Source organism: Vombatus ursinus, unplaced genomic scaffold, assembly GCF_900497805.2.
Source record: "Vombatus ursinus unplaced genomic scaffold, bare-nosed wombat genome assembly UNPS02014841.1, whole genome shotgun sequence".
Lineage (NCBI taxonomy): Eukaryota > Metazoa > Chordata > Mammalia > Diprotodontia > Vombatidae > Vombatus > Vombatus ursinus.
Window position 1 is genome coordinate 3,240,659 of NW_020954619.1, and position 17,798 is coordinate 3,258,456.

The 17,798-nt window shown below is 38.3% G+C and overlaps 1 pseudogene; it reads right to left on the reverse strand.

Moving 5' to 3' along the window:
- Positions 1 to 13,807: 13,807 nt before the first annotated feature.
- Positions 13,808 to 14,011, reverse strand: LOC114026534 (annotated as a pseudogene).
- Positions 14,012 to 17,798: the final 3,787 nt, after the last annotated feature.

Sequence of the window (17,798 nt, forward strand, 5' to 3'; positions counted from 1 at the left end):
CAGCCTATTCTATTCTATTTTAGGAGAGCTAGGTGGCACAGTAAATAGAGTGCCAGGCCTGATGTCAGGAAGACTCATCTTCTTAAGTTCAAATCTGGCCTCAGACACTTGACCCTGGGCGGGTTACTTTACCCTGTTTGCCTCAGTACCTCATCTGTAAAATGAGAAGGAAATGGAAAACTACTCCACTATTTTTGCAAAGAAAACCCCAAAAGGAGTCACGAAGAATCAGACCTGACTGAAAGGAATGAACAACAAATTCTACTTTTGGATGGTTCCAATTGTCAGGAAGTTTTTCCTTACCTATACCTGCCTATTTGAAACTCCCATCCACTGCAACTTGTTCTGACCTCTAGGACCAAACTAAAGAAGTCTAATCTCTCTTCCATAGCCTTTCAAATACTAAAAGATATCCATTATCATCCTAATCTCCCCCTCGTTAAATTTTCTTCTTTCTAGGATATTATCCCCAAATCTGACAAAAAGTCCTACCCTGGCATACTCTGGAGGCCCTTCATCATTCTAGTCACAACCTTCTGAATGCTCACCAATTTTTCAATATATTGCACATGCTTTTTGTCAGGGATGCTCATCCACTTTTGGTATCTACCTGGCACTCACTTCTCACCTGTAACCCTAAGGATCTGTAGCATGCACTGTGGCCACATCCCAGTAAACCATCTCAGCAGATGACTAAATCAGGTTGAAGGTAACCAACAGGCTTCAACCCCTTCAATGAGTAAGTGGGATGTCTACAACAAGCATGTGAAGACTTTCCCTGGCAAAATTGGCAGATGAGAATAATTTGTTCCACAGGCTGCAAAGGTGGTTGAAGCAGGTGCTGGGGAGTACTTAGAGTTTGGTCAGAAATTGGAGGTCATCCACTGCATCCTGGGTCACCACTAGTTGTCTTAACTTTTGTTCTGCCATTGGACTTCAATGAACTGGAAGAGAGAATAAGACTGATGACTTTTTGCAACTCTATCTCGCTTCAATTCATTGCAAGTCGAGACATCACCCCAATGGTCCTCTTCCAAAACAAAGGACAAACAACATACTTCACATAGTGTCCTAAATGAGGGAAGTCATAGTCCTGTTATACTCTGCCCTGTATACCACATCTAGAGGATGGATTCAATTCTGGTTATGTTCTGGAATTGATGTATAGTTTTTATACTTTTAATTAATTATTTAATTGGAGTTTATTTCAAAGTTCAAAAACCTAAATTTAAGATTTTTTTTTTGTTGTGAAGTAATACTTTATCCCTCTTGTGGGTTAGAAACCTATTCTTTCCAGCAACTTGGTTCAATGTGGATTTATTATATAATAGTTTTAGTAAATTTCTTAGGGTATTTTGATTTTACAAAAAAAAAAAATTAAGGGTCTGTTTTCCCCCACACACACTCCTTAGTTTAATTTTAATTCATCCATACTCATCATCACTTATGAAGAAGGGGAAGCTAAGCTTATAAGTCACCAAGAGCTTTTAAAAATCAGAAACAAGTAGTTCCTTCATAGTAGTTAACATTATGAAGACTAAGGTGTATTTTAAATGGGAAATTATAGACCTAAGTACATTAAAATACTTAATACATTTTAAATAGCAATCTATTAATTTAATTCATGACCTGGGGCTAGTCACTTAACTTCCCTGACCTTCAGGTTCCCCACCTGTAAAATGGAGATGATGATACTTTTTTATGAGAGTGCGATGAGGTGTAATTAAACCTTGCAATGCTTCTAAAATTCTTGGATGGAAGTTACCATGTCGGCATAGAGAATTAACCAGAGCCAAATATTCATTGAATACCTCCCATGTACAAATCACATAATACTCTGTAAATGTTAACATACAACACAAATGTGAGATATTATGGTGGCGGTTGTTTCATACTGTGAACTTTGGAAAACACAAAGAGGTAGAAGTCATTGTGCTTGTCTCTGGCAAGCAGCGTGACGCAGTGGGAAGGGCATGGGATTTGGAGTTAGAAGACCTGGGTCTGAATCCCAGATCTTCTGCTTTACCTCCCTATGAGACCTTAGACAAAATGCCTTCCCTGGGCCTAAATTTTCCCTCTACAAAATGACACAGTTGGACAAGACTTGTAAGGCCCCTTCTGTTTCTAAATCTGTGATCAGATGATTATCCATGCTAACTATTAAATATAATATTCCTAAGGCACAAATTTAACCATTTCACTCCAAGGCTCAAAAGCCTTCAGTGACTCCCTATTTCCTCTTGAATAAAATACAATCTCCTTAGCCTGGCATTCCATGCCCTCTACAATCCAGCTCACCTTTCCAGCCTTACTTCACACTCTTCCCTTTCACATGCCTTAATTCTCCAGACTAAACCACCATGTCTCAGATGTCACCTGCCTCCATTCTTGCAGGTCCCTTCTCCCATTGGTGATTTCTTCCCAACCTCCATTTTAGGGAAAGGCTCTGGACCTACCATCTCTCATTCACTGTACTTAGCCACCATGCCCCTGACCTCCTCCCACTTTTCAGCTTCCTTTTTACAGTTTATCTTCCCTTACATTAGACTGTAAGGTCCTTGAAGGCAGGAACTGTCCTTCTTTTTTGGTATTTGTACCCCCAGCACTTAGCATAGTGCCTGGCATGTAGTAAGGGTATAATAAATGCTTATTAGCTGACTGACTATATATTCCAACTAATCTAGTCTATTAGCTACTCTCCAAATTTAACATTACATAATGCATCATTCTCATAAGCTATCTGCCATACATAGAAGATACATTCTACTCATCTCTGTCTTTGAGAAGTTTTATGTTTCTTCTCAGTTTGGTTACCACGAAGCTTTCTCTGAACCAACCAATTATAATGTTCTCACCCACCTCAAATTACTTTTTGTTTCTTTATCAGTGTACATGCTGTATCTCCTCCTAAACCATAATATAAGCTACTTAAGGCCAAACTATTTCATTTTTGTCTTTGTGTAACTGGTAACTAGCACAGTGCCTTGGCCTAAAAAGGAGTTTAAGAAATGTTTGTTTAATTGAATTGAATTGACTGAGAGAATGGAAAGAATAAAATATATATATATTTTATGAAGTAACATAAAGGACAATACTGAAGTTGTAAATTATTGAAGAGTTCTTTTTAAAAAGATTATACTTTAACAAAATCCTTTTAGAAGCTTGAATGTTATCTTCCCTCTCCAAAGGATAACTTTAGTTTTGTGCTAGAAATGTTTGGAAATAAAATATTGAACATTTAAAGTTCTTGGTGAATAGAACATTGCAGGCAGCTACCCACCTAGGATGAGTAGATTTCTTCTAGGCAAGTAGCAAAGAATGCTGATACCTTATTCTGATACCTATCTATCCCCTGAGGGAGAACAGAAGGATACAATGAAGAAAGGCTAGCATATTTCTGTATTTATTTGCTGAACCATTCTAGTCTAGCATGATGAAGGCACAAGGCCATGACTATTCTGGCACCCAGGGCAAATTCAATTAGGGGTACGCTTGTGATGATCATCATGATCATGATGATAAGCATTTATATGTGTTATGTCATTTGGTCCTCACAATAATCATGTGGGTCAGGTGCTTGTATTGCCCCCATTTTACAGATGACAAATTGGGATAAGAGAGGTTAAATGGTTTGCCCAGAGTTACACAGCTAGTGTCTGAGGCAGGATTCAAATTTAAGTCTTCCTAATTCTATGTGTAGATGACAGTCCACTCTGATTAGGCACAATGGTGCCGAGAGAGGTGCTAGAAAGGAGGAAGGCCTTGAGAACAAGGTAAGATGCTCAAAGTGGCATCTCTGTTTGGTCCACAATGGATCCTTAATGAATGCTTATTCTCTATCCCCCCTACCCTTCAAGATGAAGACAATGAGCCAGAGTAATGTCACAGGGAGGAAAGTCCCCCCTGGATATCAGCACCCCAGGACAAAGTTTCAACCATCTTAGCCTAGTTATAGCTCTGTCCAATTATCTGGAGCAGGTAACTCAAAACTTGCTGGTGTTTGTGGGAGAGGAAAGGACTCCTTAGAGACTCCCTAACTTCATATACTAATTGCCCTCTTAAGATCAGAGAATATTAGGTTTGAGCCCTTGGGACTTTAGAAATCATTCCAGTCCAGTCTCTTCATTTTATAAGTAAGGAATCAGGCTGAGAGAGAGAGATTAAGTGACTTGTCCTAGGTTAGATAGCCAGAGTCAGGGCTGAGACCCAGATCTCCTGGCTTCTCATCTAATGCTCTTACACTTTATCACACTCTCTTTTGATTCCTAGTGTATCCTTGGAAATTTTAAAGAACTTTCCTTTTTAAACTATCTGATTAAAACTTATTTGAACATTCTTGTTTACATGCTCTTTTGTAAGAACAAACGGAGAAAATTCCTCTTCTCATGCAAAATGCAATAAATTAGTTGGCAGCTGCCAAAGCACACAAAGGTAGGAGTTGCCTAAGCTACTCTACAACATTTTAAATGAGCAGCACATTTTAAGAGGAAAATTATAGGCTTGAATGTACAAAAGCAAATGTGATCAGCCTTTCCTGTAACTCCCTGGCTAGTTTTCAACACCGCTAGACTTAACTAGGCATTCTGTTACCACCCAAGCTCTTCATACAATTTGATTCACTCTGCTCCCATGAGTCCCAAATCATGAAAGCATCAACCCCCACTTTCTGGAAAGAAAACCTGATTCTGAGAAGCAAGATGGATTTTCTCAAGCATCATAAAAAGAAATCCACATCATTATCTGGGAATACTATGCAGAAGTACCCTAAATTCAGGCCATCACCCACTCTCACATTTGGGGTGATTAAATTTCTTTTGAGAACACATTTGATTTACAAATTGGAATGAGGGGAACCAATTTATAATTCTCCCTTTTTAATTTTCCATAAGAGATTGATCAGTCATTTCCACCTTCCCTTTTTAAAATGAAAACTCCACTTACTGAAATAATTCAAATGTGACATTATTTTAGTTGCTCAAATAGTATACTTAGTACAGGTTGTATTCAGTTTTTACTATGCAAAAGATTAGTGATTTCTTCAAGGTAGGGAACTTCTAGGGTGGAAAATCATGCCCACATTGAAAATTCAGAAGGTAAACTGTCCATAAATTAGTTCATAAATCCTAGGGAGTTGCTTGAGGCACCAGAAGTTAAGTGACTTGCTCAGGGTCACTACCTAATAAGTATTAGAGGTAGGATTTGAACCCATATCTTTTTCTCTCATAACTTAGCACTATAATAATGATAATGATAATATGTAGTACTCTAAAGTTTATAAAGCATTTTCTATATGTTACCTCATTTGATGCTCACAACCACGCTGTGATCTAGATGCCATCACTATCCCCATTTTACAGTGTCTAGAGCAGAATTTGAACTCAGGTATTCCTGACTCCAAGTCTACCACAGTTACTACTATGCCATCTAAATGCCTACTACAACACCTAGCTGCCTCTAACCATTTTATCAAGTGTTTATTATTTATTACTCATCTCATTCTTTGCATCTTTTTTGATGAAATTCAAGTAAAAATAGTACTGGGACAAGTCACTCATTATTATTCTTTAATATTTAATATTCTATGGACTATTACATATGTAGATAAAGTAACTGCTTTTAGTAATTGAATAAAAATATTGGGACATAAGTTCATCTTTTGCAGGTTTACCAAAAGTACCTTTGGTACAATTTCAGTAGCACACAAGATGATGAGGATAACATCTACCTCCTCCTCTTTCCATATCTTCAGATTTTTTTCTGCAACTTCTCTGTATTTTTAAATATTTTTCCCTTGCAGCTTGGAGATTGTGAGTATTTGATATGACAACATCTATGAAAAATGTTCTTGAATTTTAATGGATCAATGCCATATCGAGGAGATATGGTTCTGTCGGTGACAATGGTCCAGTTCCATTTCAGTTTATTTGTTGAATTTTCTTTTTTTTGTTTTTTGGAGGGGTGGACGAGGCAATTGGGGTTAAGTGACTTGCCCAAGGTCACACAGCTAGTAAGTGTCAAGTGTATGAGGCCAAATTTGAACTCAGGTCTTTCTGACTTGAGGGCCAGTGTTTTATCTACTGCACCACCTAGCTGCCCCATTTTGTTGAATTTTCAAGGATGTTCTGAGGTTTGTATTATAGATTTGTTTTCTGTTAGTTCACAAAAGATAGCAAGCTTCTGACGTATCATTCTAATCACCACTTTATATCTTTCTCAGTGTTTGGTAGATGCTAAATTGTTGCAATCTTCAGTGTGTTTTACACAATTTCTACTGTTTCCTTGCATAATCTGCACTGGTGAGCAAATCTATTTTTAAAAATAACCCTTCTATGATTTCTTGTGTAGATGACCTGATCCTGAATTGCCATCATAAAGCCCTGTATTTCTATAAACAAATTCATATGACTCAATCATTTGTTCAGTGTTTGTTTATTGACTTATTGGCTGAAATAGTGTGGAAGTTACCAATTGAGGCCTTTTGATTCCACTCTCATAGCCTAGTGATTTCATAAGATTCTACCCAAAAGTAAAAACATTCTTGCTTGCATTCAACAAATACAACAGTATGTACCTATTGTCAGCCTTTATCATTGCTTGGTGATGTGATATCTGCTTATTCTGATAGCATTTATATAAGTTTATATAGGAGTGTGTGTGTGTGTGTGTGTGTGTGTGTGTGTGTGTAAGCTAGAGCACCTAGAGATGTGCTTTGAGAACATTTGCCAAATTTCTTCCTCTTTTTTGATGAGAAAGTGTTAATCTTTCTATTTCTGCCTTAGGGTGATGGGACTTGTGTTTAATTAATGTTGAATGGATTTTTGTTTGCATACTTTCCATCTCTGTTCACAGTTCTTAAAGTATATGTTAAAACTGTCATTGCATCAATGTTTATTACTTTTAATATATTCTTCCCCTAGGCTTTGATTTCAGGCTGCCAATGTCTCCTGACATACACACCCACAGTTATCTCATTGACACCTTTCTGTTCAATGTATCTTGCCTAGAGGAGATCAGGACATTTTAAGAAATTATCTTCTTCCATTATTTAAATTCAACCTCTAGATTCAAGCTCAAAGCCTTCATTCTCCATCTTTTCTTAGTGTAATGGTTAGCTAATAAGCTAACATTTATATAGCACTTACTATGCTCCAGGCACTATGCTAAGCAATTTATATATATATATATATATATTATCTCATTTGACCCCCATAACGATCCCCATTATCCTCATTTTTCAATTGAGGAAACTGAGGCTGTCATGAGAGTGTTTGACACCTATCTTAAGGAATATTCCTTAATAGCTATCCCATTTTTCTAATGTTTTTTGGTTTTTTTTTCCTTTTGTTTTATTTTGTTTTACCATGGCTACAACTACCACGTATACAGTTGTATTCAGGTCTTGCAGTGTTTTTATGTTGGGTTTGTTTTTTGTTTTGTTTTTTTTGGTCAAATATTATGGGAAAATACATCCCTTCATGGTGGTTCTAACAAAATTTACTGTTATGGTAAAGTTGATCTGCTAGTCAAGTCAATAAGCATTTATTAAGTTGTTGCTATGCACCAGGTATGAGGCTAAGTGCTGGGGATACAAAGAGAGGCAAAAACCTGTCATTGTCTTCAAGGAGCTTACATAGGGGAGGCAACAAGAAAATAAGGTGTGTACAAATAAGATACGTAAAGGGCAAATCAGAAATAATATCAGGAAGGAAGGCACTAACACCAAGGAGGACCAGGAAAGGCTTTTTTATAGAAGGTGTGATCTTAGTTTATGCCATTAAACTCAAAAGGTGATTTTGAAATCTGTCTAAGCATGCCTGTCTCTCCTTTAGATATTGAAGACATTGGTACAGTTTCATTATGAGGTTTAATTTCTGGAGTTTGCTCTAAGGGAAGATTTTCAATATCAGGTCATGCAGCTTTTGCCTCTTTATATTTTAGTAGCTCCTTGATTTTAGCACTTATTTCTTCTAATCTGGATTTGAGATGAAGTTTTTTTTTTAGGATTGTACAAGACTGGTCTGCTATACATAGTTGAGTGACTTGGAACTTTGAGTACCATTACCAAAAAGTGGTATGAAACCCTTGCCTGTAATTGGTATAATCTATTTCCAGTTTTGTTATCATACTGGCACATAATGAAAATATTCATACTTTTAGTCCATTCCATGAGCTCTCATGGTTGGCTCACTTTAGTGTACTGAAGCATTTCTTGCAGTGCGGGCAGGGGGAAGGGGAGTGCATATCTCTGATTTCTTTAAATGCATCTTCCTTCTTGTAGCAGTAAACCATGAAAGTATGCCACTTGGTCCCTGTCCTCCTTGTCAAGCATACTCACAACAGCCTGGAACTCTATGTGCCTCATCTGTTCTTTGGCTCTTAGGAATAACTGAGTCACAATGACTGGGGTGCCAACTCAATCAATGGTACCACCGGAGCCCAATTCCTCAGGCTTCACAGCTACTATATGACTCTCAAGGGACACAAAGTCCCCACTCTATATAACCCCAAGTGGCAATCCCCTCCTTTGCTACTGATACCTTGCCTCATGGCATCAACAATGGGCTGGGCTTTGGGATAGGAGAGGGTTGGTAGCAGCAGTATTATTAATATTCATTATTGTTTATCATAATAACTAATTTTCATATATTTATTATCTCATTTGATCCTTGCACCAACCCTATGAAGTAGGTGCTAGTGGTATTATTATTATCCCTGTTTTATAGAAAGGATGTAATGATACAAAGATTACTATGTGCCAGGCACTGTGCTAAATGCTTTTGACAAATATTATTGCATTTGATCCTCATGACAACCACATGTACTCTGATGTATATGCTATTATTATCCTCATTTTATAGCTGAGAAAACTGAGGCAAACAGAGGCTAAGTGACCTGCCCAAGTTCACAGCTAATATCTTAGGCCATATTTAAACTCATGTCTTCCTGACTCCAGGCCCAGGGCTCTATCCACTGTACCACCAGCTACCTCCGAAGCAAGATTATAGTGAGTACTCAGAAATGTTATATGAATTGATTAGAGTCACAGAGCTGGGAAGTGTCAAAGGTGGGATTTGAATCCATGTCTTCTTGACCTCTCTCTCCACTATTTTATCACACTTCTTTATCACGTAAGGAAACTGAATTTGAAATTCTGAAGTACACTAAATCAGTGAATGCAGGGGAGAAGCACTGGTGATGAAAGTTACATATAGACTCCTTGTGTTCCAAGGAAACCAATAAGAATATGACATTTGTAAAAGGTACCATCAGTTCAAATTAATCTTCTCTTGAACTCTCTACAGAGCAAAAAATTCCAAGTACTGCTTAAAATATCTACATACTACTGGGCAATTACCCCCAATGAGATCAGAAATGAAGAAAGTTCCCCAAAAAAGCTCCTGCTGTGATAGCAAAAAACGGGAAATAAAATAAATCTCCATTAACTGGGGAATGGTATGGCAAATTGTTTTATATGAGCATAGTGCAATAATTGTGTTGAAAGAAATGATAAATATGAGACATCCAGAGAAACATGAAAAGACTTGTATGAATTGAGACATATAAAAGAAAGCAGAATCAAGATACGATGACTTACAATAATGTAAATGGAAATAATACAACACTTTAAAGACATATTATTTCTACAACCAGTATTAGCTGCAAAAGATAATAATAGCATGCATTTATATAGGATTTTAAGGTTTACAAAATGCTTTACAAATGTAATCTGTTTTTATCCTTAGAAACTCCTGAAGGTAGGTGCTATTAGTAACTTCATATTTCAAATGAGAAACCTGAGGTAGACAGCAGGTAAGTGACTTGTCCAAAATCACACAGGATTTCTTGACTGCAGGTCCAGTGTTCTATCCTGGAATCTTCCTACTTGCCTACTGTGCCACCTAGCTGCTACAACATTCCTCCCTCTTTCCAGTAGAGAGGAAAGGAGACTATGGGTGCCAAATCCTACACATACTGAATTACATAGAGTTACTGTGTTGGTTGGTTTTGTTTACATATTTTTCTTTGTAACAAAGGATAGCTTTATGGAGGGAACAGCGGATAAAATGGCAGAAACCTGGTATAAAAAACAAAAGACATCAGTAATACTTTAAAAAAAAAAAGGAAAAAAATCAAGAATGGGGGACCCTCTCTATTTGTTAAGATAAATCTTCTAGAATATCATAATTCAGCTAGAACACATAGAAAAAAGTCCCCTATTAATCAAGGACCTTGTTTTATCTTTATTTCTCTCCAGAACTTTGCATAGTGGTTAGTACCTGATTTTGGATTGATGATCCAAGCCACAAATAGCAACAAGAGAGATTAAGATCTAGAGACTTGATGCCCCCATCACTGTTTACTTACAGTCCTGGCCTCTTGAGTTGGTGCTAGACATTGTAAATATTTGAAACCATCTGTTTTATGTTTATATTTCAAGGATTTTCTGTAGGTAATAACTGAACATGTGAATAGTATGATCTTGTAAAGAGTAATATCAAATAAAAGTCTAGAGACCAGCACCATTGCAGGGGATCAGATAAATTGGCCAGCTCCCCAGGCTTGGGAAAATTACTCAGGTGCCACAACAGAAAGGATCCAAAGAGTTATTCTGTCCTTGCTAACTGTGGTTCTGTGGGAGACCTCGCATTTGACACTTGCCCATTTTATCACATTGGTCAGATGTATTTACTTTAAGCTCCATAAACAGAGATTTTTTTTTTTAAAACCCAGCTCACTCAGGCAAGTGCACTATCTCCCCATCCCAGTCTGTAGCCAACAAACAGAAAACTGAGAAATCAGCTCTAAATGCCTATTTGATCTCTTCTAAAATGAAAGTTTGGTGCATCATTCATTTCAAATTCCAGAGTCTAGGTGACTTCTGACTGAGAAGGGGAAAAAAAAGCATCTCATAAGCCAAGCAATCCTGTGTGGCAGTGGGGTGTTAATTATAGCATGGAAACAAACCTTTCAGGAGTTGCTTGATATTTCTATCTCTCACTTGATGTGTTGCATGAAGCCAACCAGGTCCATGGATATGGCCCTCATTTATTCCATTTCTCAGCCAAGAATTTACTCTCCAAAGGACAGTAGATTATCTTTCTGTGGTAGCAACTCTTTCTGGCATTAAAACCCTATCTAGGAAGGCTGCATTAATGCATAGGTAAGATCCAGGGTTTAACTACTGCAGAATTTCCAAATGGCTCTGAGCAGCCTCATCAATGGGCACCCTGTCTATTTAGCTGCTCTGGGATGTGTTTTTTAAATCTTCATGTCTCGTCACGTCCCTTTGGTCTAGATTGTAAGCTGCAAAGATTCAGGGTCTATACACAAAAGTAGAAAGTTTGCTAACAAGAGATAAGCTGAGTTGGTTGCCCAAAAAATTATACCTATATTCTCACCTTGTGGAAAATCTTCTTAGTCCAATGTGGGGTTGGAGGAGGGAGACACTGCTTTTATGTGGCAGTTGTTAAATACCAAAGGGCCGTGCTTATCAACTCCTCTTTCTCTTTCTCTCTCTCATTCTCTCTCTGCCTCTATCCTTTCCTCCATCCTTCTGTCTCTCTCTGTCTCTGTCTTGTGTCTGCCTCTCTGTCTGTCTGTCTGTCTCTTTTACACACACACACACACACACACACACACACACACACACAGAGGGTAAAAAAAAAAAAGCCAAAACAACAGCTCCACAAATGAACAGTAATGTAGTGTCCATGTTTTCCTTTCCTAGCAATAACAAATCACACAGATTATAGATCAAGAAAGTAATAAGAGGTCATCTATGAGTCCCTAATGCAAATATTTTGGGCTTGCCTATTGTGTAAGGGTCTCCTTCTCTGGGTTTCTTCTTGCCATTTTTTTTCTTCCAGAAAGATTCTTCCCTATTTTGTGGATGAGACCTTCCCAGGATTACCTTGTACTCTGAGGATAAGGTCAAGGGGCAAATCCACAAAACTACAGCGATTATAAATGACCTGTCTGAGAACCAGTCCCTGGCTGCCCCCTCAAGAATTATCTGAGCTGAAATAGAAAAGCCCCTTTCTGCTCTTTAAACTCCAAACTGTCACCCCCAAAATGGGCCTGCCAGCCTTCAAGAGTTTAACAATGGTAAGAGCTGAAGTCTGCCATGTGATTAAGTAGTAAATTTTTGAGCTTACAACCCTGCTCGTATTAGTCAAAGTGTCTGAAGTTTAAAAAAAACAACTCTTTGACTACACAAAGGTATCCTCCTCTGTGTGTGGCTGGCAGCCAGAGAATATTGCTGATGCCAGCACTAGCTTCAGTACCACTTACCCCAGCTGCAGAAGTGGAGGAAGACATCAACCTCCTTGTTCAAAGTGAGGAAGGAGCGTGGTCTGCCCAGCAGAGAATAGAAGAGAAGCTAATGGAACTCCTTGCCAACTCTTCCCTGAATACTTGGCTTTGAGGGAAATGTTCTTTTTCCCACCAGCTATAAGATACCTGGATGCCAACTGATAATTCCAAGCAATTGGAACAAGATCTTAAGCCACTTGATCCTAAACTTGACAACAGGGACTCTCAGAAGTCCAGAGAGACCTGGGCCACTTCCAACTTTGGATTCCTCTAGCTCTGAAAATAATAACTCAAAGGAAAACTCATACACAATAAAAAGGACACTAAAAACCTGAGCCATAAGTTGGATTTTTAAAAATTATTTTTAATTTTGGGGGTTTTTTCTTCCTCTATGTGTATGCACTAATAATTACTAAGAGAGAAATCTGAATTTCCTTGCAGTGTCCCAATCACCATTAAGACTGTTAAGACCATTCAAATGCTTTAATCTCATAGCTGAGTGGTGATAACTCTTTACCTGCTAAATGTATCCCCTTTCAGTCAGGCCTACTTCAAATAGTCCTCCTGGATCCTGCCACTTCTTGCCTCCCCCAGCCATTGACCATGATGACTCAAGCAAGACCTGAAGAAACTAGTAAGAATGCATGAAATTGGAGTAGGGGATTGGAATTTTACTAACAATTATTTTTTGGGTTAAAAGAATCTTTTTAAACTTTTCTTGGGAGTTTGGGAGATGAAATGGGACAATTTTTTTTTCTTTTGGTTGATGTATATGTATCTATTTTCCACCCCCACCCCAATTAACATTATTAATAGAATGTAATCTCATTTTGAGTAGAGATTGTTCTATTTTTTTTTGTATTTATATCCCCAGTGCCTAGCATAGTGCCTGTCACATCTTAAATACTTGCTAACAGGTTGATTAAAGGAGTATAATCAAATTGAATCAATAAATCTATCAAAAATGCAAACTAATCTTTAATCAATTTGAGAGGAATAAAGTGCTTTGATCATTGGATAAAGAAAGACAATGCTACACAGGAAATTTCTCATGATACCTCTGGATCTATGTATAAATCAGCAAGCTATTCTGATATCAGTAGGTCCAATGACAATCCAATCTACTGGTAGAGTTCTAGCCAAGCCCCTAAGAGGAAATTGCTTGGGAGGAGGAAGGGATCTTTCTCTTAATCTCTCTGCCTGTCTCTGTCTCTGTCTCTGTCTCTCTCTCTCTCTCTTCCCCCTCCCCTCCCAATCCAGGCAACCATGTAAGTTCAAGAGATCCTAAGGTTTCATTAAAGATCCCACCAATGACCAGAGTCAGTGCCAAAGCACACCAGAACTGGAGTCAGGAGATAACCAAGCAACAACGTTGAGATGGACATGCCAAGGAACTGATCCTTAATACATCCATTTTTTCCCCCAATAGCAGGTTTATTGCCATCTCTGGAGGCCCCGTGGCAGATAGCTGAGCAAGGTCTTCAGGGATGGGGGCTCATTTCTGCAGGGGCTCAAAGTTCAGAAGCTTCTCAATCAGGTCCATGTGTGCCAATAGCATCTGACAGCAACAGTATTGCTATAGGCCCAGTGTGTCCGAGGCATCTCCCTCGGTATACTTCACCTGCAGCAGCCCCACAACCAGCTCCCCCTCGTTGCCCACAACCTTGTCGCACTTGAAGCAGCGCACTGGTCTAATCATGGAGAAGGCAAAGAGGCAGTAGCATTGATATAAATACCGTGCCACGTGGGGAGCCAGCCCAGCAGAGCAACTTTTCCACCACTGATAACATGCCCTCCAATGAATTTCATGAAGACTTCATAAAGGGAATAGAGAATTTCTAGTAACCAGGAGTCGTGAGGTTGCTCTTTAGCCAGATGTGTGCCTCACCATCATCAAACTCTTAAGTTTGAGCCCATGGTCATTAGGTGACATTGTGAATGCAGGGGGAAGAGTGCTCTATATTTGGGGAGAGTATTTTGTACCAACTATTCTTGTTAAACTTTCTTAGCAAATAACCTTCCCTGAAAGCTAGTTGAGGCCACTGGCTGATAATGAATGGAAAAAAACATCAACGTGTAACCATGTTAGAAGCCACAACCTCTCAGGGTTACTTCTAGAACCCAAAGGGGAGAAGTAGTCAGCATTCCCTCTAGGAACCCCAACCCATGTTGGTGGAATGGTGGAACATATGACTTGAACCTCATGCTTCTTGGGCACACCCCTTGATTTCCCTAGGCCTCAATTTCCTCATCTGTAAGAGAAGGGGTTTGGACTAAGGGGTCTCTGAGGTTGCTTTCAGCTCTATATCTATGACCTTATCATCCAAGAGGACATTAAATTTACGCTATAGAGCAGATGTACAAAAGGAAATCAAATGTAAAAGAAACTCTCAAGGTTAGAAAGGTTTAAAAATCTCAACCTTCCAGCGACTTCCATCACTTCCTTTCAGATTAGTGTTGTAAATTTCACTTTCACTAAGAGAACAGAAGTGCTCATAGACTATTTTTAAAAGAAGGCAATCCAGGGGCAGCCAAGTGACTCAGTGGATAAAGCGAGGACCCTCAAGTCAGGAGGACCTGAGTTTAAATCCAGCTTTAGGTACTTACTAGCTTGTGACCCTGAGCCTCCGAGTAAATAAATAATTTAAAAACGGAATCAAGCATCATTCCAAAATAAAAGTCAATCAAACAAAAGAAAAAAACATTTATTAGATGCCGGCTATGTTCCAGGCATTGTGCTAAGTGCACAAAGTCAAAAATGGAGAAAAGGGAATGACCCTTGGCAGGTGGAGATCATTCATTCTAGTCTAGTTCCTAGAGGGGATGGCATTCACTTCTGCCAAGGGATTGTTCTCCACTCCTAATAATTCAGCAGACTGATCACTGAAGAGTTTCTTCAGCATCACCCAATACTTATGCCTGGGCACCAGGCGACCATACGAAGTCTGCGACGCACTATACAAGCTGCATCTCACGTGTGTCTTGGCACATTTTTCCTCTTTCCTCCTTTGGTGTCTTCCAACCTGTTTCCTATAAATCTAGCAACTCCCTTTGTTTTTTAATGTCTCATTAGAGAGCACATTAAACGGCCTTAAGCAACTCCTTTATGGTCAAAGTCCAGGGCAATTCAACCCCCAGTCATAGGGGTGTGTGCAGGGTGTGCTAACTATGCCCAGGCACACCCACTTCTCATGCAGCAAGGCTGCTCAGGATTCAGAGCATTCTGGAAACATAGGTTTCTTTCTCAGTCTCTTGGATCCTGTGGGTGCTTCAGTTACTTCTGTTTTTTTCCTCTGTTTACTACTTTCTCCACTTTTAGGAAGCTATGGTGTAGGAGGAAAAAGGAGACACTTGTAGTGACTTAGTCAACCTCTAGTGTGAGGTTCCTCTAGAACACCTTTCCAAACTATCTTTGCAGCAGTACCTCACCTATTCTGGTGATGCTACCTACTGCTTAGTGCAATTTAATTCACATCCAGGTTAGGCCAACTCTCTGCCCTCCTCCTTCTCGCCACTAGAGGCCCCCACTACTGCCCCAGGACTACAGCCAGCTGTAGCCAGGTCAAGAAAAAAATCATTTAAGCTTTTTCCGCGTTTTGATGTTTTCCATGGCTCAGCCCATAAATATACATGGCCTTGGGGCTCTGGTTGGGATATGTGGCATATATGTGTGTATGTGTATGTATGTATGTCTATGTGTATGTGTGTGTGTATCGTGCTCTGAATTTTACCCACAAGTCTGCCAGAAATGATTTTTATTCATTTAACATTATTCTAAATCTAGGAATTGCTTGCTTAGAGAGAGAAATATCCAAAATTATAGTCACCTTATGCTCTTGGACATCTTTCCACCCTAAGTCAAATTGAAGTAACATGCATAAGAATTTTTAATTTAAAAAAAAGGTCACATGTTGCCTTTTAGCCATGTTTAAAAAAAATAACATGTTTTGTTAAAATCCAGTTTCGGAGTCAACAAACAATAGTCCCTTGATCTGCTAAAATTACTAGAGCCACTGAATTCCTTCCTTGATCACTCCCCTCAAAGATTGAAAAGGCTTCCTTCCTGTGATCAATATCTTAATCCTTTCTGCAAGGATTGAAAGGGCTTCCTTCTGTATGATCAATATCTTAATCCTTTCTGAATGGAGAAGAGGGCACTGCCTTTACTTGGGTTATAGCCCAATCACTTCGGGGGTAGAAAAGGCAATGTTCTTAACTAGACAAGAGGTTTTACTCCTACATTTGGTTTATAAGCAGAGATTTCAGCCTTTGTTCTTGACCTTTTACTGTCTTACTAAAGGGAAAATTCTGGAGTTTTAGACTGAAGAAAATATAATTTCTTAATATTTTCAGTTAAATTAAAATGGTAGTTTTTAATATGCTTCCACATAGGCAGGGAAGGCAAACAAGTTAAAAATTAAATTTTTTTAAGGATGTGCCTCTGGCTATCAGTCCTTAAGCTTTTCCACCAATCTTTCATAGGTAAAGCATGGAGTTAAAGGAAGAAAATGGTAGAATTGGAAAGACACTTTTTAGTCAAGAAGATTGGATTGAAAATGTTGTTATGCATCTTAAGATATGAGAATGTATTTGATTAAAAGAAACCTTTTCAAAATTTGTATTTTTGAAGCAAAATTTAGTTAACTTTAAAACGTTTAAGTTTCTTTAGTTTGATGAATAAAAATGTTATTTATGATTAAGTATTTAATAAATGTTCACCTTTTAAAAAATAAAATAAAATTCCCTGAGTTTGATGAATAAAAATGTTATTTATGATTAAGTATTTAATAAATGTTCACCTTTTAAACAATAAAATAAAACACCCTAATGAAATGTATTTCACACCCTTTTGCATCCAATTCCAGTATTTCCACTGTTTTTTTCAGGGCCTAAAAATCACAGGAAAATGAGGGGAAAATGCTAAGTGCCTGAGATTTTCTAAGAGCATCTGTAAACAGATATAGCATTCACAAAACATAGCATAGTGACTTCTTTTAATTTAATGACCTACACCTATCCCCCTCAGTAATATGATAAAATCCATGAGGGCAGGAATTATCTTTGTCTTTGTGCTTCCAAACACCTGCATGGTATTTTGCACACAATAGATACTTAATAAATACCTGTTGGACAGACTCTAAAGTTCTCAAGAGTTCACATATTATTCCAAATTCTTTTGAGGTTGCTAACCATTTCAAGGAGGGCTTATGTGAGATTTTTTTCCCCCAACTTTCTTTGGATTTTGGCTGTTAGTACATTAAGTGAAACACAACCCCAGGCCTACTCAAATTCTTCCCATGCTCCAAAGTCTGGTTCAAATCTCTATTTAATCACGAACTTTTCTGAATCCCTTTACCTCAATACTTCAAGTATCCAGGATTCCATCAATGTGGATTCTACCTCCACCAATGCAGACTGCAATGCCTCTATAGCTTAATAAGGAGTGTTCAAGAATTGTAACTAGAAGAAAAAAAATCACCCTTTGA